Here is a 24,932-nt window from a genome sequence, read left to right as displayed (position 1 = left end):
CTGCAACTTCTGAGCTCCTGCAGCTCTCTCCCTCTAAGTCCATGTTAAACCTGGATCTCTGCTCCCAAACTCCAAGGAGTATCATATAATGCGGGATTGCTTTAGAAGCCCCTACAGTTCAGGACATGCCCATTATGTCCTGCACTGCTGCTCACCTGGAAGCTATTGAGTGTCCCAAAAGAAAATTACGGCCATCTTACAGGGATGAGTCATCTCTAACAGCTGGGTGAGAGATGATTTTCTAGTTGTACACAACTTTGAGGTTTAAAAAAAACCACAAACCCTTTTCTGTTCTGTATAGTGCCGAAACCAAGTTCCTTCTATTTTTATGGGAAAAAAATGCAAAAAGAAAGATCGTCGCTTGGCATAGCCAACAGTTCATTAATCAACTCACATCAGGTGAAAAAGAGTCAATATTGCTGGCCTCCCACATTCCAGAAAAGCATTCTGACCACAGAAAGACCAAGGATCTCCTGCACAATCTTCAGTTCTTTATGCAAAATGGAGCAGTGCCAACTTGTGAAAGTGAGAGGCTGAGTTCAGTAGGTAGTTAATAGCTTGGTGATTTATAGTACCTGCCTAGTACACAGGGGTTTTAAGTTCAGGTCTGTTGAGAGCCCAGGACTTTAGGCTATTGTCAATTCTAAGCCTCTCTTGGGTTTTGACCATAAATCACACCCTAGAGATGAAAAATCTTTCCTGACAAAAATTCTGGCAATGCTGCTGTGTTTCCCTGCAAAACGCTTGTTTCAGTCACTTGCTACTTTCTGATAAAAAAAACCATTTCATTGAAGAACTTCATGAACTATCTGTAAGTGTTTGGCAGCACTGGATCTTTCAAAGAGCTCAGAAAAATTAAATTAATTTTACTGTATTTTGGATTGCAAAGTCCTTTGGTAGGTTTCCAAAGACCTTTTTTTTTACAGAGGGGTCCATTTTATATGGCTTGGTGGTATCTGGTATGCACCTTTGATATCTTAGCTCTTCAGAGGACTTTTGGAAACAAGACCCAGGTGCACTGCGTAGTAAAAAGAAAGAAAATTTCCAAAGCATGAAAAATTTGCACTTGCATGTGGATAAAAAATGAGAGGAAATAGCTATTTTCTCCCATTTTTAGTAGAGCAAATTAAGAAAAATCTATTAGAGTAGCTGGTGCCACAGAAGGATTTGGGGCTGGCTGATGACAAAGGATAATTTTGCTGGCTTTTCTGCGATCCAGGTGGGCAGATTAAAAATTGCATCAACTGTAAAAGCAGAGAGGCTGTTCTAGTGTCTGTGGTGACCTCCGGCAAAGCACAGACCTGGGATTCCCCTGCTGACCTGCTTAGGAAAGGAGAAGGTAGCCTGCTTTGCTTCTTTCTGATGGATGCCATCTGAAAAGTGTAGCTCTTCTTGCTCCTAAGCAAGCTTCCCTGCTTGTTTTCTCACTTGAGGACTCTCCCCCGCCTTCAGAAGAGGTCTGCTTGAGGGCTCCTGCGTGGGATTTCTCAGCTCTTAAACAAATGAGAAAGGTTGATGAATCTTTAACAAATCCTTCCCTTCAACTGTTTGTCAGACTGAGAGATAAATAGCACTGGCAGTCCCATCCCAAGTGCTTTTGCCCAAGACAAGTCCTCTCTCAGCTACTAACAGAGAAGTGGCATTTTTTATTTTGCCTGAGAGACTCATTTAACCCATTCTTGGCTGCTGGCTGCAGCCCGTCATCTGGGATTTGTGTTCCTGATTTCAGCAGGTGGACACAGACCTGACTGGGGGCTGTAACACAACACTTGAGCCTTACTTTTATGAATAAGCCTAGCAAGAAGACGACAAAACCGTAAAGAGTATTTAATTTGTTCATCTACTTTTGGTACTGTACCAATGGGGTGAAAATCAATTTAGGTAGAATAGTGATGATGCTGTAGGCAGACTGAATCTAGGAGCAAGAAAGCGTGCTCTTGGCAGTAACGCTGTAAGCTCTGACCAGAAGGATATTTCAAAAGGACTATCTGCTCTTTGCATGCAGTGGATTCAAGGGGAGAGCATTTCTGTCTCCCCACACTGAGACCGTCTCTGTGCTGAACAGCAGCAATGTGGTGCAGAGATGGCGTGGTGTAGAGATGGCATGGGTCCTCAGCCCTGCACATGGAAAACGTGCATTTGGCTTGTGCCAGCCAGGCGTTTTAGTGCAGATGCTGTGTTGCCCTGTACTGGCTGTGCTTTTGCTGGCTCTGGAGCTCAGAGCTCAGGTGTCTCCGCTCCACACTTCCATGCATAATGGAGGCATTTCCTTGGAGGTGAAGGAAAATCCTGAGCTTGCACTGCTCAGGGGTTTTGCCTGCGCGTGTGCATGGGTCTATGACTGTTCTGTGTGTAACTAATCTGCTTCATGCCTTGAGATCAGACCTGAAGTGTCATTTCTGTGCCATTGGTTTCTCCCTGGGTTTGAGAAAAAGTGAGCTCACTAGCTTACATATTTTTATCTTTACTTAAATATCCTTAAAATAAATCTTTTGCTTAACTATCTTTACTTAAAACTCCAGTGTTCATGACTAGAGTCAGCATTTTTAGTTAGTTTTCTACTTAGGAAGCACTGAATAAACATGAACAAGGACATAAGGTTCCTTTTACTCTCTGAGTACCAGCTAGCAGAGGTAGGCTTTGTTTGCGAGCTTCTGAAGTAGCCAGGGACACAAGAGAGATGAGTACACTTTAATGTTGTTCTTCTCAAGTGTCACCTTGGGGTGACTTCTTACTTATAAAACTGCTTGGGGTTCTCTCAAGCTAAGATCGCTCCAAGGCAACACTTTTGATCAGGCATGACAGTGAAGTACATCCACTGAGGCATAACAATATATGTGTCCTGCACAATAAATAGCGGTTGGATACAGGGACGATCCCCAGCAAATCACTGCGGGCTATCACACTGCGCGGCCAGCTGTCCCACGGGCATCCTGCAGCAGCTGGGACCTGCTAGTGGGCTCCCCCAGTGCCAGCTGCTGAACTGGGGTGCAAGTTTCAAAGGCAAAAAGAGTGGTTTCTGAAACACTGGTTACGTTTTGTCTGTCTGTTGGACTTTCATTGATTTCTTAACACTTCAGCAAGAAACAGCTTTGCTTTGCTTTTCTCCGCCCATCGCTGGCTGTGTGTTGCTGCCTGGTGTGAACGTTGTCAGTACTCTTTCCTTCCTCTTGCCAAGTGCAGTAACAGGGGAAGGGGGAACAGACTTATGCTGGTGGCAGTCTCTCAGTGCCTCTGCTTCTTTACAGAATGGGGAAATGAGGCTGCTTTTTTTTTTTTTTCTCCATCTTTTGCCACATAACATTGAATTGCTGCTCTGTGCCAAGAAAAAATAGACTCGTGATTTTCCCTTTTTGCCACCAGTGGGTTATAATATTACAGTGTAAAATCCTGAACCTGTTTCCAAGCCGATGGGAAAAGGAATGTACCGACAAGCTGGGATGGTGTGTGCTGAGCACAAATAAGGGTCAATGTACAGTTTAAACAGAATATTTAAACAGGAGGTTCTGTCTGAACATCAAGAAACACTTCTTTACTGTGATGGTGACCGAGCAGTGGCACAGGTTACCCAGGGAGGTTGTGGAGTCTCCATCCTTGGAGATATTCAGAAGCTGTCTGGTGACCTGGTCTCTAGGTGGCCCTGCTTAAGCAGGGGGATTGGACAAGGTGACCTCCAGAGATCCCTTCCAACCTTAACCCTTCTATGATCCTGTGGTTATGGACGTTAGGCTGTTATGGCCATAATTCCCTCAGGTCATAAGGGAGATAAGGTTTGTGAATAGGGTAGTATTATTTTTTAATAGACCAATAAAGTTATTAGGAAAGAAATTGACAGACTTTTGGACACACGCTTCCATCACCTTCTGTGTGCCTAAAATCTTGTGTATTTTTATAAATATGATAGCTGTTTTAATAAAAGATACTGGCTTTATCCACAAACTTTCGGGGGCTTAATATAAACACATGCATACAATACAGATCCTGAAAACCCTCAGAATTAAGGAGGAAGGTATCTAATTCCCTTATAACTTATGAACGTGAGCCGTGACAAGCACACGCGCACCCAGACCAGGGTGACCTCTCCCTGATATCAATAGCTACTTTTCCCAAAGGAAAGCCCTCAACGTTCAGGTATGGAAATGGAAAGTCCCAAGGAAATAGAGAAAAAGGGATGTTCATTGCCAGTTTGAGTCAGTTTATCAGACAGTTGCTTCCAGTTAATATAGTCCATTTTGCTGAGATATAAATGGTCTGAAGGAGTAGGGAAATTCTTAGCAGAATTGTTGGATTAGGCTTTTTGAATCAGCTAAGTAGATCCCCACAACACAGATGTGCCAGAAGGATACTCCAGTGAACAATATGAGTTACAAGCATGAAGAACTTGGAAGATCTATGCAAATGAGATGCTCAGTCATCAACTCTACTGAATATGTAGAAAAGGGCTACCTTGCAACTTCCAGATCAGCGCTGCTGGAAATCACCTAACCTACAGCCAGTCTTTGGATTCTCCGCTTCCTCAGCCTTGCCATTTGGTCTTATACCTACCTAATGTATTTCTGACACATTTCCACAATGTTTAAATAGTGCCTCCTCTCAAATATGATCAGTTTGCCAGAAACTGATACCCCCCCTCCAGATGAAGCTGTGAAAAAAGATTGACTTGAGGGAAACACGTACCCAAACATGCAGAGGTGTGTAAGACAGGAAGAAAGGAAAAGGTAGAGAGGCCATTTCATGGCTTGCAGATTGACTCTAATGACATTTTCATTAACAGTTCTTGCTGCTAAATGCCATGGCTTTCTCCCTTTAGAGCTGCCTGCATTAATAACGAGTGACTCCACTGGGAAGTGATTTACATAAAACACGCTTCTCATTACAGACAGGAGTTCTGTGCTGGGCCAGAGAGAGAAGAAGGAAGGAAAGTGCACTCTCTAAATGAAGGGCAGTTTCCTATGTTGGGCCATGGGCATCCATGAAAAGTCTCACTCCCCTCTACCACCACCCTGGCCTGAAATGTTTCCCAGCTCAGAGTCCATACTGCATCGAGGCGAATGTTTTTAAACAGGTCTGGCACAGAGTGTTGTGGTGGAAGGGCCAGGACCAGCTGATGCAGACTAACACTGCAGAGAAGCTGTAGACAGGAGTAAACTCAGCTGCCCCTGAAGGGCCTTTTCTGCATGTTTTGTATCACTTCTACAGCGCAAAGCGGCTGGGGCCTCTGCTCACAGCCTTCTGCATTTCTCCAGCTTTAAGTGTCGTAGAAAGAGGTTCATATTTTGTGGTCTGTCAAGTTCCAGACAGGCACTAATGTGAAAACATGACAACTAGAAAGCAGAAAATGAAATATCACTTTTTTCCAACTTAATAAAAAAATACTTATTTGTTTTCTTCCTAAATATGACGGGGGCATTACATTACGGCTTTTTCTCTAAGTTGGATACAAGGCAGTGTGGACCATTTGTTGCTAAGTCATCCCCTGCATGCTTTTTTGTTATAGATGAAATGGTTTATGTTGACTCATAACTAAAGAGATGTACAGCTTCTTAGCTTCTTCCCACAATGTTGCAATAAATTTATAGGAAACATACTGCTGAGACTGTGCTCTCAAAGTCGATTTCAGTTAAAGTACATACCAAGTGAGATCTCAGTGAAGTTGAGCTTTCTATGAGCCAGTGATCTAAGCTGTCAATGCATGCTTTCCTAGAGGGAAATGCTTTCCAAAATGGCTCAGCTCTCTTATCTAAGTCAACTATTTTAAGATGAGATTGTTTTCTGAGGGTTCTTATCTCTCTCCATTGACTATGGAGAAAGATACGAGTGGCTTAGCTTAGATCTGAAGAATTTCAAAGGCTGTCTTGGTAGTTTAAGGGAATTTTTTAAGAGATGATGGAATGGGTTGGAAATGGAAGTAAAGCTGCCATGAGTTTAGTTTCATTTTATATTTCATTTACATATATAAATAAAATATATATGCTTAAGAACATTTTAAAAGTGAAACAAAGATAAGATTGTCAATAAAGATTGTCCTTGAAAAGGCAAAAATAATCATCTCTTGCCTGTGGTGGACACTTATGCCTTTGAAATTATGTAGTAGATACAGCTGAGAACTTTGATTTCTGAAAAATAACATCTCAGACCACTGGGAATCATTTGTATATAATTAAGTAAACCCTTTCTGTTTCTTGCATCTCCATGGAAATAGATTTGTTGCTCAGCTCAGAAACATTTTGTTGGTACTTCCAACAGGAGGGCTAGCCTGACGATGCCATTAGGAATCAGAGAAGAAATCAAAGACTTTGGAAGGTAAGCACTTTTACTTCATGAACCCTTGTTAATTTGATAGTTGGAAATTAAGGACTGTGAATGAAAACTTACACTGGCACCTGGATTCACCTCACAGAAAGTGCCAGTAAGACTTCAGTTTGTGCTTTTTAATTGGTAGATTTGATTTTGGAGTAGTAAGGAGGGCAGTCTTGTGTTCTCTCTCGGTCATGATGTCTTCTGTGAAACTACATGCAGACCAAAGTGATATGTCCACTTTGGCTTATTTGCTGAGTTTGGGCTTGTACTTGTAGCGCTGCACCCAAACTATCCTTTCAGCAGAATAAATTATAAAAGCTGCGATTCAAATTGTTTCATATTTTGCCTTCCTTTACCTAACTTCTATGTCATCTAAAAGCATCGAAACCTACAAAGTAAAGTATCCTTGATTTTCCTGGGGGATTGTGCAGATCAAGGTTTCTGGGAAGTTGACTGAAATGTAACTGTAAGCTTTTGATTCTTTAAATAGCCTTGATGAAATGTTAACAGTTCCTCTGTATCATATCTGTAACAAAGCGGGAAGATTAGAAGTGAGGTTTGGCTTCAGCAAATCATATTGTTGTCTTTTAAATTAGTTCTGCTGTGAGCGTAGTGCCCATAGTTTGCTTAATCTGTTAAACCTTTTTTGGTACATTAATATTTCTGACAATGATGAATATAAATAATTTACATCTACAGCTTTCATGTTGTATGTTCGCTGAGCTGGATTTGCAAAGGCATCAAGCCAGGATGTAATTCCTGGCTTTATTAGGTTATGAAACAGAATCTAGCCAGAAGGTATAATGTCCTTAAGCTGTAACATCAGCAGCAACAGACAGACCTTAATGCTGCTGGACCTAATGGAATTAGATTTCATGTATGCTTAATGAATGCAAATGCCACTTAATTTTTACAGCTTGAGTTGTAATACATTGCATGTGACACATCTGCTACTGAAAAAAATATTCAAATGTGTGATTCTTACACCCAGTGTCCAATTTCAGCACTGTAAAATGTATCCTCTTAGGGAAGAGCGACTGGAGAAGCATGCCAGCAATATTACTGCATAATTTAAAGCAGCCACCAAAGAGAAATGTTAAAATATGCACCAGGCAATTACAAGCGTTGTATATGTTTTTATTCTCCTTTGCTGCTATTCAACAAGGAGTAGTAAAGAGACTTAGAACAAGTGGCAACCATAGCAACAAGGAATTTTTGGTTCAACCTGGTGTTTTATAACTTCTGGCAGAGAAACACATTTCAGGATACTTTGTCAAGTGTTGATTCTTCCAAAAGATAGGTGCAACACTTTCAGTTCTGCCTCTCAGGCACTGGTCCCATAGAGATAGGTGAGAGCCAATTTCAGTGCAAGCCCAAGCAGAAGCGATTACAATCAGGTTACGCCAGAGCTGGTCATGGTACTTGTTCAGCGGTGGTCCCTTGGGTTTGTTAATTATCAGAGATAATTAAGTCCCATTCTGCTCTGTTTGAGAGAGAAGGGAAATAGATGTGATGTGGAAGAAGGTTCCTATCCTTTACCAGTCCCCTGCTCCATCCAGCTGTGGCTGTGACAAGTCCCAAGCAGAGCTTTGCTCCTCTGACCTGGTCACACCAACTACCCACCTCTGGGGGGTACAAAGGGCCCCCTCAAGCACAGCTCCTCAGGAGAGGTAATTACCAGAGTGACCGTGTCCTTAGACTTTTGTTTGTGCTTCCTGGCATGTCTGCGTGCTTGTGGACAGCTAGGTGGGCATTGACCCTGAAAAGAAGTCAGAGAAACTCAAGCAGAGTATGGGTGGTACACAGAACTCACTCATGTATGCAAAGAGCCCAGAAAATGTATTCAGTTGATGAGGGTCTGGGGTTTTTTCAAAGATAGTCCAGTGTTTAGTCACCATGCATTTTAAAAAATAGAGTGGGTATGCATGATATTCAAGATTATGGCAGACATAGTAGTCATGAAGAAGTCACAAACTAAGCTGTGCGAACTCAGAAGGATCTGGAACTGTCACTTAGGTGAAAAATTTGACTTTCACAGCTAGAGACCAAAATGAAATGTCCATTGCTTCTTGTGACAGAGAGTTAATTTGCACAGTTAATTCTGAAATGGAAACAGCAGCAAGATGACAGGAAAACAAATGGTATGCAATCTAAAAGATGAGATCAATGTTATTCCAGAGAACATGTTAGAAACAACTGTCGTTAAATGTCAGTTTTTTCTAACTCTGTTGGGACAATCCTTCTACTTTTCTATGTAAGATGGAGCTGTTCTACACACTGACTTAGAGCAGGCTGAGAGCTTTTTATTTTTATTTGATGATCCAGACACATCCTCCAGTAGAGGTACTGAGGTATGTAAGCCTCTTACATTAATAGTCTTGTTTTTCTTAACCTTTCCTCGTGGTCACCTTAGGAAGACACCCTGCATGCCCTAGGTCTGCAGATCCCAGGCTGATGGGATCCCCTACCTGATGAGGTGCCCCTTGAAAGTCCCTTAGCCAGGCATTAATTCCTGCCATTGAATAAGCAGCTCCTTGCTCCCAGGGGTAGCTGGAGTCCTTAGTCAGTAACCAAGGAACTCCCTCATTTTTACAAGTAATTTGCGAATTGCTTTTTTTCAGACATGCAGAGTTGGGGAGAGGTCCCAGAAATGATGCACATAAAGCATGCGTCTGACCATTTTATCTAACACTCCTTTGAAAGTTACTGATCATGAAATGCTGTGATAGCACATAGATCTCCTCCACCTCATTACACCTTAATTTGGGATCCTGAGACTATAAAATTGTTTCGTAAATTATCTGGAAATAGCTATGGCTGACTCTGCATCCCGGAGGGGGAAACCTATTGCCTTTTGGCAAGACATATGAAGTTACCTATGATCAAGACAGCACATTCTTAAATGCTTTATCTCCATATGTGCAATTGCTGTATCAAGTTACAACAGCAGGAAGTAGAAAAAAAGTATTGCCATCACACTTAAGAATATAGATGATAGAGGCAGAAATCTAGGATCTGCTACTTTCATTTGTTTCAGTAATACCATTTTTTGGACAGCGTAGGGTAAAAAAAGCAGAAGGTGAGTAATATTATTTGAACAAAGTTCCCAGCAACTATTGCATGTGGATAGCCTTTGTATTGTGCAGATTGTTTTCCTCCACACACATATTTGTTTCTTGCATTGGAGCACTTAAAGCATATCCAGCACAGTTATACATCTGCATAAATATTTGATAAACCTAATTTTGCAGCCTACGCCATACTTTGACCCTTGGGCATGTAGTACAAGTAAATGTGCATAGCACCCGTATATAAAATGTTAAGGTGATCAGGGAATGTGTGAGATGATTGCCTGAAGCATCAATTTAAAGCAACAGCTCTACTTGTACTGTTTCAAAATCAGAAGACAAATATGTTCTTTTTTCATAATTAAAGAGAGATGCTGTCAAATGATTTCACATTATTTGTTAAATTAACATGAAAATCATCAACTTTTCATTGTCACTTCCATTATAAGCACCTGTCCTTCAGGGAGTCTTTCACATGTGAAAGAATCTCATCTTTAGAAATGTAACAAGATAAGAAAGAGGTTTGGGGCATAGGATGTTCTAAATACCCTTTTGGTTCTTAACAGAAGCATTGTTAATCATGGATTTAATTTATCTTGAAAAGAGGTGAACTATAATTATAGCTCCTAGAAATACATACTGCAGGATTTCAATCTTTTATTTTCTGCTAAATATAATTTTTCATCAACCCCCCCCCAAAACCTGGCTATTTTTATTTTGAAAAAGCTGCCTCAGTAGATTCTACTTTTCCTGAATCATTGATAAACTGAAATACTAATGTTGAGAAAGAAAAATCTCATTTTTTTCACTTCCTGTCCACATCCATCTTAAATGAAGACAACCTTAGGTCATTCTTGTAGGTGGGCAATAAGACCAGGATTTCCATCCTGTGGAAAATTCTTATACTTCTAATTTTTCTTCCTCATGACTTGGAATGAAAAGTTGAAACAGTTTTGGGGAAGTCCCAAACTTTCCTGTCTCACATTTACTCATAGTGCTTGTTTAACTGAAATGCAATGCTTCTTTTAATCTTTTTTTTTTTTTTCCCCCCTGATTTTACCTCTAATGTGTCCAGAAGACTGAGAATCTGAGTCTTGTGGCACTTTTACTTCCAGCTCCTCTGCTTTCGATTTTTCTCTCCAAGTTGAGTGTCTTGACTGGACTGAACCTGTTTGGCCACAGCAGAGCCGGGCAGTGCCCATCTAGGTGTAACATTTCATCCAAAGGGGCAGCCTGAGGAACTGTTCTCTTGGGAAAGCTTATGTTGTGCTGAAGTCTTGTGGGTAGCACTGCAGCAGTTCACGTGGACGCAGCTTAGTGCTGAACTGACACACCATAAATTTACCTGAGATGTTTCTATTCAGGCTGACATGATTCAAAGGCATTTCATTTCTGTTTTCTAATGAAAAAGTGAAAAATTACTTTTACTCACAGAAATTTTGACTTTACAAAGAGCTGCACTTCCAGTTATAAAGACAAAGACATTTTTCCTGAACAGCATAAATCAAAATTGTTTTCCTGTTTGCAAACATCCCAGCCTCGCCTCCTGAATATAGATAGCAGAGCATGTCCTCCTGGATTTCATTGTGGCTGCCCACACCCAGCGATCCTTCTCAGCCTGATTGAGGTTAGTGGGAACGGACCCACATTAAAAAATAGTAATACTCACTTTTTGCTTTTCAAAAAGAAGAAAACATATGCGAAGGGTGGAATGTGCTTCTTTAACATGTCTCAGATAATCTAGGCTAATCCCTTGGCCTTGTGCTTGCCTATCTTCCCCTTCAATCTGTCGTAGTGCCTGGGGCCGTTACCAAAGTGAAGATGACAGGCGCTCCTGGTGGGACCCGTCTTGCTGCACATGAAACTCTCCAGTCTCTGTGAGCTGAGCCCATCACCCTGCATGCCGGTTATCGTTAAGGGAAAAAATAGGTCCTTTTATGGCTCGGTTCTTTTGCCCTTTCCGGGCACCCATATTGGGACACGAGCATCGTGCCCTGCAAGCGTCTGTTCGCTCCCCTGTCTGTGCAGACACTCAAGGCAGCTATCGCAGGGGTAAAGGTCTGTGTTTTGTTAAATCAGTCAAGGAGCCTGTGAAGATATCTCCTAACTCCAGACATAAGGAAGTATGACAAGTATTTTAAAATTGGTAACAATCTGTCATTGTAAATGCTTCACTGAAATTGGTTTGTTACTTGCTGTGTTGTTACATTGACATTGTTATACTCGTAATGACATACTCTTAGCCTGAAAAAATGTTAATAACTGTGAATAAGTGAGTCTCAGATCCAGGAACCATCACCTTATGAGAGTAAAACATTTGCCTTCAACTTCAACAGAGCTTTGATTTTTATAGTAAAACTAGCTGGATATGTAGGGCTTCCACTCAATACACTGAGGCACCCATAAGTAGTTTTGGCAAATGTCTGCTTTTTAAATGGCCTGCTCTGTTTTACGCAGAAGCATCCAACACCCAACAGAGCTCTTGTACATGTATCCAGAAAGCTGAGAAGGTACATTTATAATGAGTTATCTATCTGAGGTTGTTATGATTTTTCATTTGCTTCTGAAGGTGAAGTCCTCAATGGCAGCTCAGAGCTAAATTACATGGACTGAGGGGTTTCCAGGTTTTTGAACATGCAAATGAACCTAGCAGCTAAGGAAATGTTCTTCTGTCCCTGGCAGAAAATTGACTTTAAAATGAAGCAAAGGGAGAGAGGGGTTGAATATGGAGTCTCCCGGGATAGTAGGCAGAGATTTTTTAAGCTGGGAAGCTGCTTGCTTTTCTTCACAGAAAGAAACAAGATTTGGGAAACAATTCAGCAATTTGCAAGCATATAGCATCATTTGAAATGCTCTAACAGTATTCTGCTTAGCCTCCTACCTCCCTCTCCAGCAGACAGTGGCCTCCCAGAAGTCCTGTGTCAGATGTGGCTTGAATATCCTAGGAGGTCTCAAATGGTGGTAGATACGTCCAACATACTTTACATTTCACCCTAACAGAAAAAATCCAAAGCTTGCTGCTTGAGCCAAAGAAACAGCAATATAGCACCCATGGAATACTCTTTTTAAGCATTTGCCGTCTTGCATAATATCTGTAATTTTTTCCTGTATTAAAAAACAGTAAATGCAAATGGGATTTCAGTGAATTTTTATATGTATGAATTCTAAATCAGATATTCTCAGTGCACCAAATGTGCAATCTTTGCTTGAGAATGACAAATATAGGGGAAACATTAGGTTTTCTGGGGCAGAGGAAGAGGGCAAACAAACCTCTCAAGTAAGACAAAACCTTTCAAGACTTATGCTCTGTAACACCGTGTTTGGCTTCCTGTAAAAATTAATTAACTGAGGAGTGGAGATGATAAGTAGGATGTCTCTGAAAGCACTCACTGCTGTATGGGTGCATAAACTGCTGGGAGAGAGACTTCCAATTCAGCACCGTGCTGCACCCTGAAGTGGATTTGGGTGGCGCTTGCCGGCCAGGCTGCTCTGTCGCTTGTTGGATGGGGAGGGTGACGCAGGGGAAGGTGAGAGTCACTCCTAGCTGCCTCCCAGCTCAGTTTGCGACTGTAGTCCTCCAAGGTGCACTTAATGTCAGCTGCACAGGAAACATTTGTAACAAATCAGAAATGTGGGTAGGCTAAGTGTTTTTAATGAATTTAAATCCTCGCTTCCTTGGTTGTTGGTATACCCACATGCAGTTTGATTTTAGCAAAGCATTCATGGGAACTATCACTGAAAGGGAGGTATTTCAGGACATAGATTGGAGCAGGTGTGGTGGTACATTCCTGGAATGAAAGCGGTCAGTCTGATCGCTGTGGGTTAAGGCCAGCAGTCTCAGATGGCTGTACTTGATGTTAGCCCCAGTAAAGTAATATTTAGTCCGCTTTAGATATGTGACATTAAACCAAGTTGTCTGCAGAGGCAGCAACAGTCCGGCCGTCCTGCCTTCCTAGGTGCTTATTAAAGACAGCAAGTGCTGCAACGCCAGTGTATTTGCTGCTTTTCATCTCCAGCGTACAGACATCTTCCTCGTATCAGCAGAAGTAAAGGCTAAAGTTATGCCAACCTACCACACCCCGACACTGAGGGCAGTGCCAGCAGCTCTGGTGAGAGACCTCCAGGGAATCAGCGGGCAGCGACAGAAACTCGCCCTGTCAGAGTTGCCTTGTGCTGCCTACGGGCAGTGGGCTGCACCTTGTTCTCAGGCTTGCTTAGCTCGGTGCAATAGATAGCACCGAGCAAAGTGAAGTGGCAAAAACTCGACACCATGCAGTCATAGAATCATTCAGGCTGGATGGGCCCTGAGCAGGTAATTTTCTCCTCGGATATAAAGGTCAGGAAGGTGTCTTAGTTTTTTGCATGGTATGCATGTGCATGGCTTTAGTGCCTGTGTGATTTGGATGAGGTCTGGTAGCACATGTTTAAATGGAGGGAGCCCAGCACTGGGGCTCGGGACCTTCGCTACCCAGAGCTGTCACTGTGTCTTCATCTGGGCCAGCAACATTCCTGCTCTTCCAGTCCTAGGATTTCCCTCAGGTGCGTTCCAGGTTGATGAATTTATGGTGGCTTGAATGCTGATGAATGACTGATTGCCAACATGAAACAGATGCTTCTTGTGATGTTATGCTAGAATTGGACCCTGCTTTTGAGAACAGAACAAATGGCTTAAGCCCTTTCATTACTTTTGCCCTCTTGAGAGATAAAATGTCTGCTTGTCTTCTGGAAGACTGGCCAGGACATGTGATTGCTTGTGACATATTGTTCTGATTTTGTTCGTCGCTGCAATCTCACCTCACTTTGCAGAGTTTTAGGTACGTGTTGTTCTATGCTGAAAATCTATTTGATTTGGGAAGACTGCAATAGAGGCTTACCACTGTTCTGTACTTTATTAGATGATCGTGCTGGCAGGTTGCCATAGCTGCAGGTGCTGAATAGCCAGAGGTTTTCCTTTTCCATGAGGACTTCAGCTTCTCTGTCGAAAGAAAGGAAATAGTTTTTCTTCTGTCATTTACAGCAGTAGTTTACGTCATCCTTACTGAAGAGTATGTAGCAAGAACACAGGAAGTGATTCACCCGTGAGAAACAATCGTCGTATAAAGACGATTTAGAAAACTGTCATTTACAGACTAATGGAAAGGTCTGATTTTATGCTGTCTGACGCCCGCATTATTTGCAGAAAAGAGTTGTATAAAGATGCAAGGCCTTTATTCTTTTATTATGTTATTTTTTTCCAGTTTCACATTGCACTGGTTTAATGAATACTTCAGGTTTCTAAAGCTTATTTTGTTCTATGGACAGTAAGTGACACCACCATAATAACACCCTTTTTGAAGTCATCACTCTGTCACGGTGGCCTGAGGCCAGATCAGTGAGCTTTACTGTCACATTAACCAAAAAGTCACAACCAGTTTGAATTTGCACTAATGTAAATCAGAAGTGAATCAGCTTTACACCAGTGTGGCTTTAGTGCCAAGCACACTGTTAATCTGTTTCTCACATTGACTGGTCTAATATGCTCATTTATTTTCCTCCTGTAAAATAAATCCGCATTTCTGTAGGAAGTCCTTTTGTTTATACAGTTGCCATGCATGTTCTGTTAACTCCTTGTGTGGATAAAATCAACAGCTAGTCTTGTGTGGTTTGTTTTCCCTGACACAGGATGTATTTCTACCAGCATGTTCAAGATGTGTTAATTCTTAAGCAGATGTGACAAGTCAAGTCTATGCTTTGAAATGATTCAAGAGGTGGGGTTTTCATCCTTGATGTGGTGTGTTTATAAAAAAGCAGACGTAATGCGCAGCTTTAGGAGGGTGGCTAGGAATTTTTTTGCTAGAGTAGAAATGTTGGACAAAATAGCTGTTCAGTCTCTCCAGGTTTATAGAACGAGCAATGGTGGAAATGCGGAGGTTTTATTTCCCCCTGCTCTGTTTCACTAGTTTTAGACAGCTGACTTAGACGAAGCCACCTTTTGTTAATATTAATGAAGGAAAGATCAGGATCAAGTTGGATTTCCCTTGTAAAGTAAACTGTACTACTTCTCGTAGACCAACAAAGCAAATAGGACCTTAGTGTAGGAGATGATATCAAAATATAGCCCTGGAAAGATTATAAAGGGGAAAAAACCACCAAAATTGAAGTTCTTGTCACACTGAAATAAAGAATCCAAAAGAACATGAGCTGAAGGGGAAAATAATTTGCAATTATGAAAGCAATTTCAGTTTCAAAGAGTTTGTTTGTTTTGAATGAGTGGTCTCATTTCTTTTTAATTATGAAGATTGTATTGGTGAGTTTTTCCTAAGCATTGTGAGTCCTACAAAGTATTTCAGATAGGAAGCTGATTAATACTATATTGCTTATGTTGAGGTGTGAACTTTCCGCCCTTTTTTTTTTTTTTTTTTTTTAATCGGCAAATGTTAAACACTGACTTACTAGATGTGGGTTTCAGACTGGAGAAACCAGAAGCATTATGCTAATCAGGCATCGCCCCTGCTTGCTTGCCTCTCGCGGAGCCCCAGAGCTGCTTCTGCGGGAGTGGGTGCAGTAGCCGAGCTGGGCACAGGCTGTTCACGTACTGTAGGCAGCAGCTCAGAGACTCGCCTGTGGAGGAGCTGAGCCTTTGCTTCTGCTTGAAACTCACCACATTTCCCTACTTTTGTAAATCTGGGTGCAGTGGAGCTTGCTGGTTTTCAGCTTTGGCTTCACTGCCTCTTTCCTCTGGGTCCTGAGGAGTCTTGTATTTCAGCTCTGCAATACTGACCCCTCTTCCAACTGCACTGCCGCTCCCCTGCGACATTTCTTATAGCTGCATTTCTTCTCTGGGTATTTGACGACCGAGGCACTCCTCTCCTGCTGCCTAAACTCTGGGCTTCTCACTGTCCCGGCCTCCCTTCGACTGCTGTCTCCCTCCAATTTCTGCCTGTGACAAGCTTCTAATGCTCCCATTTTCAGATGAGTGAAATGGTACATTTTCTCCACAAACCATCTCATTGGTGCCACATGCCCTGTCTGTGCACCCCAATTGTAAGTGTTACAGGCCTGTCAAGTCTTGCACATCTGACGCTTTGCACCTCAAGAGCTCTGAAGTGGAAAGAAACAAGTCTGTTATTAATGGACTCTGCTTTCCCCTCCAGAGCTGATTCTTTTGGATGACCTGCTGCAGCATTTCTCTAATCTTCCAGCTCGCCTTCATCACTGGTTTTCAGACATATGAGTCCATCAGCTTGAGTGGTATGTGTTTCAGAAACTACGGATATTTGTCAGCAAGGCCGGAAAGGAGGGCAAGCAGGCGATGGGCTGCAAGGGTGTAGAAGAAGGAGTTGGGAGGATATCTTCATTACTTATGTCCAATAAAATGAGGGCAGGGAGTATTTTATCTACATACCTGTCCTTTTAAGTGATACTGTTCACAGTCGGCATTACGAGATACAGAAATTTGCATGATGTCATGTCTGCCCAGATGTCATCAGGTGACAGCTTCCCCCTGGTGATCCCATTTTTCTGTACGCATTCACTGATAAGTCCTGCTGGTGAAGGTAAAAAGGTAAAGACCTTCCAAGTGCAGAGGGGACTGACTATATAGCAACATGAACAGAGCATCGTAAATCAATCTTTCCTCAGGAAAAAGCCATATCCCTACAGACTCCGGCCTGCTACAGAGGGAGCATAAATATTTTTTAAATACCGGAAGCAGATCATGTCTCTGGAAGAAACTTTACTCTCCAGAGTTTACATGTTACGGATCTTCTTTCACATAAGTTAATGTAAAGCTGGGCTAAAATTGGTATCAGTGAGATCAGGCCCTTTGTCGTAGGCTGAGATATTTATAAACAGCTTTGTCTTCAAACAATGTGGGCCATCTATCATGTGTGTCAGCCTTAGAAAGTAGTGCACGGTTCTGAGGAGTGGGACGGGAGTTCAGTTTGCTTTGAAGGAGGCAATGTTCAAAGAAAAACGTCTTCTTCACTCAGCAAAATCGTTCTGATTTCCATGGTACCACACTGAGCACGTTCTAAGGGGATTGTTTCTCCCCATTAACCTTAGCCAGTGCTGCTGCTTCATCAGCTGCGTGAGGGCTCTTATTGCCTCAAATATATTAAGCTTCATATTTCTCCCTGGCAAGCCCAGGTCAGCTAAGGAAACCGAAGGAATTCAATAAGTTAAATTTTGGAAGGAAATGTGTCATGGCCATATAAAAAAAGAACTCCCTACAGAAATATACTTCCAGCAATGAACTCTGAATGAGCTGTAGGAAGAGATACTGTTTATTAAATGGACAAAGAAGCAGTGAAAATTAGGTCGAACTAGAAGACTATAGGGCACTTTGACCGGCAAAAACTGGTTAGAAAATAGAAATTCAAGTATTTGAAAATTCATATTCTGAATAGGAATCAGAGTTTTAAAGGTATTGAAAAGGAAATTCCTGCTTAAAATTAATTTTAAAATATTTAATCTCATATTCTGGTCACATTTGCAATAGTTTAATATCAATTATTAAACATAATGCCTTAGTATTTTAAATAGAAAGTCACAATGATTATGTTAAATCAAAACAGTTTTGCCTCACAAAAACAATTTGGCATTAACAGGGTGGAACAGCTGATGTAAACGTGGACCTGTGCAAATTATTTATTTAAGCTTTCACTTATTTGTAACTTGGCCCAGATCAATGCATTCCCTTTAAAAGTTTCACTTCTGGAAAGGCTTTAAAGAAACATTTGGCCACCAAATATTTTTTAACCAACACTAGGGTAATAACTGTGCTCTGCCAGAGCGTGGTAGGCTCGAGGTGTTCCTACCAGCAATCTGGCTGCTCCCAAGGACTCCGTGAAAGTGTTTCTCGCAAATGCGCAAGTGTTGGGCGCCCTCTCACCGGTTTGAGATTCAGCCTCACGGCTGCCCCTCCAGCACAGTAAATCACAGACCAAATTCTTTTACTTTCTGCAAACATACATTGTCTTTTTGTGCCTTCAAAATTGTGCACACTCGCAATAACTAAAAGTCTGGCTCAGCTTTATTCTCTCCATTAGAGCAAAACACAAGCAAACCAGCTTCCTTTCTGTTAGTTAAAGTTTACTGTTTCCTATAACTGTGACAATTAACAGGACTCATAAAAATAAATCCTTGCAGGTTGCTGGGACTTTAAATAGTAAACGTGATAATCCTCCTATATTTATACTTCTCTTTCTAAAAGGAAATCCTTGAATCTGTGGTAGTGCTCTCATTTTCCACACAGAAAGAGCAACCAGTCAACTAACCTTAGCAGCCAGGCTCACAAACCCGACCAAAATAGACTTTTGCTGAAAGAATGAGGTAAAAAATAGTTTGCAAATCCCTCCTTCTCAAACTTGCAAGTAAGAAAACTGAAGCCCTGGGATAGGTCTCCTCTGTTCTTTTCTGGAGAAGATCTTTATGGGAACAAAGCATATGAGATGTACAATAAGCAGAGATAATGCCAGTATATGTTCTGTCGAATTTTAATACGGATCTTTTCATATGGATAATTTGAGATTCTATGGAATTAATTTTAAGAACTTACTGCTCTAATGGATTTTATAGGAGCTTCTATAATGGAAATATTATTTCTTCTGTTGCATTGTACTGTAATGCTTTAGCATATTTTTCTTTTGTGCTTCAGTTTTACTACCTACAAAATGGAAATAACGTGTTACCTCCTATGAAAAGCAGTGTACAAGGAGCAGTATAAAAAACCAAGATATTAGTGTTCTTCCTGTTTTTATCCTCCTTGACGCAAGCATTCAGCTAAATATAAAGTGTCATGATAGATTGTTTCCATAGCTGGAGAAAATGGTGATGGAATGAAGGGTTGCTTTGAATTTCTTCTTCTTTGTCGAGCCAGAGTCTTGTTTTTCTGATGGCAGAGGGATTCCAGCCAGTTGGTGTCCTTGCCTGCGGTGCTGAGCCCCTTTCCGCTCAGCACGGAGGTGCAGAAGTCTCTTTGTTTTAGTTTTTCTCAGGACTGTGCGCCTAGCGTTGTCCTGACTCTGTTCTGGTGTTTCTTGGCAGCCTTCTCCCTTAGCTTCTCTGTTGCTTTTTGTGTTTGTAATTGATACTCAAGTCTTTGCAAATAGAGAAACCTTTCTGCACACATGCACTTTTGTTTTGGGTGATCTGGGCTTGCTTGTGGGACAGGGGATGCCTTGGACCCGCTCCCTGGTGCCATAAGGGCTTTCCTGGAACTCTCTGTCCTCTGTGGTAAATGATGGGCAGCAATTACGCCCAACTTTTAGCACCATTTTAAGAGGATAATGATACCTATTGTGAAAAAAATTATCAGTGCTACCACTGTAGCATCTGATCACCTAATTGCATATTTCATCTTCTGCTCATATAAATAGCAGCCATGAAAGAAGTATAATTAATATTGCAGCTAAGAAAATATTATAGCGGCTGTAATTAGGGCTGGATAAATTGTTAACTGTGAATAAATAATCCAAAGTGTTCTTGATCCTTTTGGTTTGTGAATCAATTAGGGAGTTCTAATTTCTCTCTTTTCTTCTTTTTCTTTCTTTATTCCCCTAAATGCAACTGTTACTAACATGGCAGAAAATGTCAAATTTCCATGGCGTTCAAATTTTCTATTTCATGGGGTAGAATTGCTTAACCAAACTGCATGGTGCTGATGGGTAAAACTTTCTGAAGAGCATAACAACTAAAAAAACCACCAGTAATGGGAGGGGATGGGTGCAAATCCTCAGGAGGTATAAATTTTCAAGGCAGCTGAAGATCTACTTTCAGGTGTCATCAGTGTCTTTGCCAGCATTGGAGAGTGAGCACTGGTCCATGTTCCCAGGGCTTCCCAAGCTTTAAGATGAATGGACTCTCATGTGAGTAAATAGCAATTAATAGCAGAGATGTGCGCGGTCAAGGCGAGCTGTGTTTGGAGTTCAGGTGAACGTCCATCACTGCTACTGGCCTGGATTGCTGCTGCTCTGCATTTTATGTTGGTATTTCTACCAGCACAGAAGGGATCCTATGTGATGTTACAAAGTAGGAGAGTAATTTTTACAATTTTTCCTTGGCGTGAATATCTCTGTAAGGTCCATGACAGTGAAGAATTTGGCTGCACCACCACAGCATTTGTGTTAGATCTGGTGCACCCAGCTCGCACACAGACGCTGCATCGTGTTGGTATTTTAAACTCAGTTTATTATTTTATCTCTACTTTTGTCTTCTAAAACTGTTTAGATCACCAGTTGCTCAGAGGAAAGGCACACAGAAGAGTATTCCAAATTTAATGAAACGTAGTGAAAACGTTTCCTAAACTGTTATTGTTTTGCCACAGTGAACACACCCCTCCGGTGACCGCTCTGAGTGGATGATTTGAAACCACTTAAAAACATCCCTTGGTTCAGACAAAATTTCAGTCAGTCATGAGTCTCTCATTTTTGCCAATTTCCCACAAAGGTGAGATTTTAAGCAACCCGCGGACAGCATTGGCAGAGAAATCGTAGAAGGCAGTTCACAAGCTCCGGCTGTCACTCGGGAAGCTGGCTTGTCGGCAGCATACCTTGAATTTCCCTGTCGTTAAGTGCCAATTGGTCCAGCAAGATGCAGAAGACATACTGCAGCATTCTGTTTGTTGTTGCAGTTGCTGATATAAATTGACTAACCCTCTAATTACCCAAATCTTGGGACTAATAATTTACATACTTTATTTTCCACTCAGTAAAATTTATTTGCGACCCAGAGGAGCACAAACTCTGTCTACTTAAATGCCAATTTTGAAAGCCAGAGGCTAACTACAAGTACTTCAACATATGTGCGGGGGTGTCAGAAGCATTCGGGCTCAGCCTTGAGCTGACTAAGCTGAGTTTGCAATTTAGCCTAGAGCTTATCTCCTGTTTTTGGCAGAAGCGGCAAAATTTATGATCTGTCCTGGTGACATTGGAAACACCCTCATGAACATGTCTGAAGTGTTTTGTTAGCTTTGCAAATTCATGGCTGAAAAGATCAGGTTTCACCTTGAAGAAAGATGAGAACAGATCACATTTCAAGGTTCTGTAAAAACACCAAATCGTATTTTTTATAAGACACTTCAGGCAGGCTATTATCTAGAGGTAGGTAGGATATTCTCAGGTGGTGGGACAGGTGGTGAGAGATGCCAGTTGTATTGATCAAAGATATTGTGACAGAGAAAACCAATAGAGCGGTCTCTTTGTCTGACCCATGTTCCTTCCTCCTTAATCTAAACCACCAGTACTGCTACATTTGGTATTCAGATATAAATGTTTATTGACTCTGACATGATTACGAGCAAGGGAACGGTTTAAGACATGACCTTCGCTACAAAGGCTGCCGGGTAGTTCAGCCTGAGAGATCCATCATGTGCACTTTTAAACCTCAGCCACCCTGCAACTCACAGTGAGGCCAACTCAATGAATCAAATGAAAACAAAATCAAAGTGGAGTGCAGAGAGGGTCGTTAATATAATCTTGGTTTCCTTTACATTGGCATAATTAACATTTACACATAAACATGCATTTGTTGACATATTCTAAATAACTAACATATGAAAAATGTCTGCTGGGTGGGTGGTGAGCTGTACTGTGCAAACAGAAGGGTGGCAAAACGCAATGCTGACGTGTTGTTCATTTGCTCACCTAGTCCTTCTAAGGTGTCTTGTCCTCGCCCTAAGTTGCAGTGGGGGGATTGTTTCACGTGCCATCTAGCACGGCGTTCCTAATGGCAAAGAACAAATTCAAAAATACCACTGCCGACAGTGTTTAGCCATTACTGCAATACAAATATCTAATATGCTTTCACAGGAGGTTTGGGGGCGTGATGCCCCGTATACATAAATTTGAGTGTGTGTATGTCTGAGCACTTAATTAAATTACAGCAGTAATCTGATAGGATTTTGATCTCAGTGGTTCCCGGACTACAGCAGCATCACAGTCTAGGCTCTTACCTACTCTTTCTGCCCAACAAGTCAGACATTCCTTGAATCCACCTCATATCTTCCTGGATTAAAATTGCAACACTCTGAAAAACACACGTCAGACAGTAGATGTAGTTTGCTGCAGAGGGATTCCTCAATGTTTGCTGATTTTTTTCTGAATCTATGAAACTGGTTTTCCTGCCTTGCTTCCAGCTTCCAAACTGCACCAAGAGAAAATTCAATAGGGTTGAATATTTATGACTTTTCTATATAAAAAAGTTCTGGAGCTGACATGAAAAAAGGACTCTGCAGTTATGAACAGGAAGAGGCAGTCTGTAAAACTGAAGGTGGAGGAGAGGTCTTTTCACCGCTGTTAAATTCCAGCCTATGAAAACAGTAGCTACATTGGAAATCAATAGCAAAACCCCCATAGACTTTGATGGGAGAACAATTAGGTCACTGTTGGTTGTCTTTGAATTCCCACACTGGGTATGTCTATTGCTTGCTTGGCTGGCATTGTCTTGAAAAACCTACTGGCTTTTTTTCCTTTGTTCTGGGTTGCTTATATACATTAACTGCAGTAATTCTTATACTAAAACCTACTTGTAATGGACAGGAATAGGCCAACTTTCTTAAATTGTATGCGACTTGTTTCCTGGCCGTACTGTGGTTCAAAAGACTGCTAGCACTGCAAAGTGTTCACGTAACACCTCGCACAGTTAATAAGCACAGTTATTTGAACCTTTCTGTGCTTACCTGTAGGATTATTTTGAAAAGAAAAAAAATAATAGCAGTTTGGAATGAAGATATGAAATAACTCTCCTTTGAGACACTCTGACACTATCCAGTGGTGACTTGCACCCACTTATGGTATCCTCACAGGTGCCTCAGGTGTGAGTAAGACTTGGACCAAAGGTTGTGGATTCACTCATCTGCTGCAAAGCAGAGGGTGTGGACTAGGGCAGGTGCCAGAGGCTCTGCTGTGTCAGCATAAGTACTCCTGCGCTGTGAGTTGGGTCAGGAAACTGAAAGAGTTGTCAAAATATCTATTTTATTTTATTTTATTTTATTTTACTTTTTATTTTATCTTATTTATGCTGAGCCGGATCTGCCCATTCCCTTGATCACCCCGCAGCCAGATGATCACTAATGGCAGAGCAGAGGAGGGAGTGGGTGTTTGGCAAGGTGGGAAGAAAGGTGGGCTCCCTGCTTTTCACAACGGCCCTAAAGCTGAAGCGTGGTTCAGCAAGGGTGTAGGAGCCTCTTGGGAGGGCACGGGAGGACCCTGGTCCCCAGTGGAGCGGCCCTGGGTGATGAGCGCTGCTTGCTGTGCTGGGCAGGGGATAGACTGTGTGGCAGCGGCTGCTTGGGGTGAGGGGGCTCTTGCCTTACTGGGCTCGTCCCTTGGTGGTGGGTGAGAGCTGAGAGGTGACATCCCCCGCTGACCTGACTTGGGACAAAATCACTGAGTTCAGAGAGGTTGCCCCATCTCGGTGAGCTGAAGATAAGCCTCTTTATGGTTGCGTGAAACCCAGCACTGCTGAGCAGCAGGGGAAGTGTGCGAGGCAGGCGTGGTGGCCACTCTTGCATGATCAGAGGGCACATTTTCACACACTGGGTTCCCCCTTTGTTTGCTGAGCCCATCTAACTGCGTCCTCTGAGCAGGGAGGAAGCTGCGATGCCTTTGTGCTTTGGGAGGTCAAGGCAAGGCTTTGTGGAGGTCTCTGAGGGTGCAGAGAAAAGGGAATCTGTGGGGGTCAGACTGAATGTAACAGTGCAGGTAGGCTGCTGGGCTTCCACCTCTCTAATGTGCGTGTAGTTATTGTTTACCTTTGTGCCTTGACTTTTTCTTTGGGCCTGGGTGGTTTTTAAAGCTTGCAGAAAGCCTTGCCCTAGCATTGCCCTGGTGTTAGGAAAGCGGAAGATATGAGAGCCTCCTGTTTGAAGAGACAAATATTCGTAAATATGTCTTGGGTGTTTTTCCCTGCACAATATCCTCTTTCTGTGTGCTCATTTGGAGAAGCTGTTCTTCACTTCTCCTCTAAAATGCTTTTGTGCAGTATTGCTGATGCAGAATGGTTGGCATGTCTCCTGCAGAGGGGACCGATTGATCCCTACATATATAATCTGTTGAGTGATTCTTCACAATAAGAGGCACTTTGCAGAAGTAAATTATTACTATCATACCATTACTTCACTCCTCTGGCACAAGGCCATTTTCCCCCCACTAACTATCAACATTCCCTGCTAGACAACTAGTAGTACAGGTACTCTTCAGATGAGTCACCGGGCTGCTGCAATGGGATGGCAGCTCATCCTCAGATAAGAAGCCCATTGCTAGTGCAATGTGTCCAGTCACCACTGACTCACTCAGAAACAGGAATCCCAAGGTAGGTCTTGAGTCAGCATTGGTATGACTGTCACTAGGCTGCCTTAGCTTGCCTGAGATTTTCACTTATGATGAAAATACCAGGCTGCTGATGTCAAAGCAGGACCTGTGTGACTCCAGCAGACTCTGAATAACTACTCTAACGCATTATCCTAGTGGAAATAATTCCAGGGTAGGGGCTTCCCAAGCTGTGTTCATGCAGAGCCACCTCATGGGTGAAATGGCAACCTGAGAGCCATGCTACAAAATTATTATCTTGAAAGCTGTACTTTTA

At 42.1% G+C, this 24,932-nt stretch overlaps 1 protein-coding gene across 1 annotated transcript in view; it reads left to right on the top strand.

Moving 5' to 3' along the window:
• The window catches only part of SIPA1L2 (signal induced proliferation associated 1 like 2), a 224,505-nt gene that overhangs the window by 26,905 nt on the left and 172,668 nt on the right, over positions 1 to 24,932 (top strand). The window contains exon 2 of the mRNA XM_054821154.1: positions 6,247 to 6,303. The gene's annotated coding sequence lies outside the window, so the exon portion shown is untranslated. The remainder of the gene's footprint in view (positions 1 to 6,246; positions 6,304 to 24,932) is intronic.

This window comes from Grus americana, chromosome 3, assembly GCF_028858705.1.
Source record: "Grus americana isolate bGruAme1 chromosome 3, bGruAme1.mat, whole genome shotgun sequence".
Taxonomy (NCBI): domain Eukaryota; kingdom Metazoa; phylum Chordata; class Aves; order Gruiformes; family Gruidae; genus Grus; species Grus americana.
Note: the sequence above shows the minus strand (reverse complement) of the source record. Positions and strands in the feature narration are given on the sequence as shown.